This window comes from Hypanus sabinus, unplaced genomic scaffold (assembly GCF_030144855.1).
Source record: "Hypanus sabinus isolate sHypSab1 unplaced genomic scaffold, sHypSab1.hap1 scaffold_1042, whole genome shotgun sequence".
Taxonomy (NCBI): domain Eukaryota; kingdom Metazoa; phylum Chordata; class Chondrichthyes; order Myliobatiformes; family Dasyatidae; genus Hypanus; species Hypanus sabinus.
Window position 1 is genome coordinate 144510 of NW_026779095.1, and position 2991 is coordinate 147500.

General features: G+C 57.6%; 1 long non-coding RNA gene across 1 annotated transcript in view; it reads left to right on the forward strand.

Annotated features, from left to right (window-relative positions):
• Positions 1-1865: 1865 nt before the first annotated feature.
• LOC132386161 (uncharacterized) overlaps positions 1866-2991 on the forward strand; it is a 2181-nt gene continuing 1055 nt past the window's right edge. The window contains exons 1-2 of the long non-coding RNA XR_009509419.1: positions 1866-1910; positions 2084-2140. This is a non-coding gene — a long non-coding RNA (uncharacterized LOC132386161). The remainder of the gene's footprint in view (positions 1911-2083; positions 2141-2991) is intronic.

Below are 2991 nucleotides of genomic sequence, written 5' to 3' on the forward strand. Positions count from 1 at the left end.
AGGCCGAGAGGGAGGCGACCAGGAGGAGACTGAGAAACGTGGCGGTGGGTGGCCGAGGGATCCGCCGCGGGGCCGTGCCGATATCGGGAGTTGGGGGGTGCGTCTAGGGAAGGGACACTCCCTACCGATCACTGTCTGTGTCCTACCCTCATACGCAGAGGTACCTCCGTCCCTTGCCACTCCCAACCGTTCACTGTCCGTGTCCGACCCTCGATCGCCAAGGTCCCTCCGTCCCTCGACACTCCCCACCGTTCACTGTCCGTGTCCGACCTTCGTTCGCCAAGGTCCCCCCATCCCTCGACACTCCCGACAGTTCACGGTGTGTGTCCCACCCTCGTACGCCGAGGTCCCCCCATCCCTCGACACTCCCCACAGTTCACGGTGTGTGTCCCACCCTCGTACCCCGAGGTCCCCCCGTCCCTCGACACTCCCCACCGTTCACGGTGCGTGTCCCAACCTCGTACACCGAGGTCTCCCCGTCCCTCGACACTCCCCACCGTTCACGGTGCGTGTCCGACCCTCGTACCCCGAGGTTCCCCTGTCCCTCGACACTCCCCACCGTTCACGGTGCGTGTCCCAACCTCGTACGCCGAGGTCCCCCTATACCGAATATATGGAAAATAGATGAATATGGGCAATTTGTGGACATAAGTTGTGTTATCCATTTGAAAACTATGTTAGTTTATTCGGCACTACTTTGTAGCTGAACGACCTGTTTACTGCCTGAGCTCTTTGTTGCTATCCGTCCCCCGCTCTCACCCCCTCACACCCGCACCCTGCCCCCTCTAACTCCCTGTCTCTCTCTGCCCCTTCACATTCCCCATCCCTGCACCTCCCTGCCCTCCCTTCCATCTTCTCCCTCTCACCCACATCCACCTCTTTCCCGTTTCACATCTCTCTCTCCACACCTCACTACCGCTCTCCCCCGTCCCTCACACTCCTCTCCCCCTCCCCCATATCCGCCCGCTTCTCCTTCCGCCACTCCCTTCCCCGTCCAGCTCCCTCCTCCTATCTCCCCCCTCCCCCATCTCCGCCCGCTTCTCCTTCCGCCACTCCCTTCCCCGTCCAGCTCCCTCCTCCTATCTCCCCCCTCCCCTTCAAACCCCCGCCACTCCTCTCTCCTCCCCTCCCTCCCCTTCCTCTCACCCCCCCCCCCTCTCTTTCAGTACAGGAGCAGGGAGGTTCTACTGCAGGTGCACAAGGCCTTGGTGAGACCGCACCTGGAATATTCTGTGCAGTTTTGGTCCCCTAATCTGAGGAAAGACATTCTTGCCATAGAGGGAGTACAGAGAAGGTTCACCAGATTGATTTCTGGGATGGCAGGACTTTCATATGAATAAAAACTGGATCGACTAGGCTTATACTCACTGGAATTTAGAAGATTGAGGGAGGATCTTATTGAAACGTATAAAATTCTGAAGGGATCGGACAGGCTAGATGCAGGAAGATTGTTTCCGATGTTGGGGGAGTCCAGAACGAGGGGTCACAGTTCAAGGATAAAGGGGAAGCCTTTTAGGACTGAGATGAGGAGAAACTTCTTCACAGAGAGAGTGGTGAATCTGTGGAATTCTCTGCCACAGGAAACAGCTGAGACCGGTTCATTGGCTATATTTAAGAGGTAGTTAGATATGGCCCTTGTGGCTAAAGGGATCAGGGGTATGGAGAGAAAGCAGGTACAGGGTTCTGAGATGGATGATCAGCCATGATCGTGCTGAACGGCGGTGCAGGCTCGAAGGGCCGAAGGGCCTACTCCTGCACCTATTTTCTATGTTTCTGTGTTTCCCCCGCAGTTCGGGCAAATGGCCTCGGGGATCTCCAGCGCTCTGCTGGGTCTGCTGATCCTGTTCATCGCCCGGTGGCAGCTGGGTTACGCCATGCTGGTCGGCACTCCCTGGTGGACGGGCGTCATTGTGAGTGCGGGCTGGGCCGGGTCAGCGAGGAGGGAGGCGGCCACGAGGGAGAGGGGCGGAGGGGGAGGCGAGAGGGAGGGCTGAGGGAAAGGAGGGGGAGAGGGGGCGGTGAGGAGGGCGGGAGGAGGGAGTTACACGTGCTCAGAATTGATCGCCTGACGCGGTTTATTCAGTCCACAGTGGCCGGGATGTTAATCAAGGCTGTTCACAAGTCTCCAAACAAATCCACGGTGAGTTTGCAGTTCCCTGCGTCCGTATCCTTCCCCCTCCCTCTCTCTCTCTCTCTTCTTCCCACTCTCCCTCCACCCCTCTCTCTCCTCCCCTGCCTCTCTCTTTCTCCCTCTCTCCTTCCCCTTCTCTCTCTCCCCTCTCTCTTTCCCCTCTTTCCTCCCCTCTCCTCCTCTCTCCTTCTCCCTTCTCCTCCTTCACTCTTTCCCCTCCCCTTCGCTCTCTCTCCTCCTCCTTCTCCCTGTCTCGTCCCCCTCTCTCCTCCCCCTTCCCTCCCCCTCTCTCTTTCCCCCTTCTCTCTCCTTCCACCTCTCTCTCCTTCCCCCTTTCTCTCCTTCCCTCTTCTCTCTCCTTCCCCTTCTCTCTCCTTCCCCCTTCTCTCTCCTTCCCGTACCCTCTCTCTCACTTCCCCTCTCTCTTCTCCCTCTCTTTATCCTCCATCGAAGTGTCTCTCAAATTTCACTTCCTCCTCTTCCTCTCTCTAACTCTCTCTGTCTTTCCCCTCCCTTTTCCCTGCTCTCCATCTCTCCCGATTTCTTCATCTCTTGTCTACATCCTCTCCCACTGTCCACTCCTTTCTTCGCCCTCTCACGCTCTCCTTTTCTCCCTCTCCCTCTGATCCTCCCCGCCTCTGATCCATTTTCACTCTCCGTGCCTCTCCCCCTTCCCTTTTCCACTTTCCTTCCATCTCTGGGACTACCAACCCGCTCTCCCTTCTCCCTTACCATGTCCCTCTCTCTGTCCATCTCCTCGCTCTCTCTCTCTATTTTCTTTCTTCCTCTCTCTAGCTCTCTGTCTGCCCCTTCTCCCTCGCTCCCCTCCCTCTCACTCTCCCCTCTTCCTTTCCAACCTC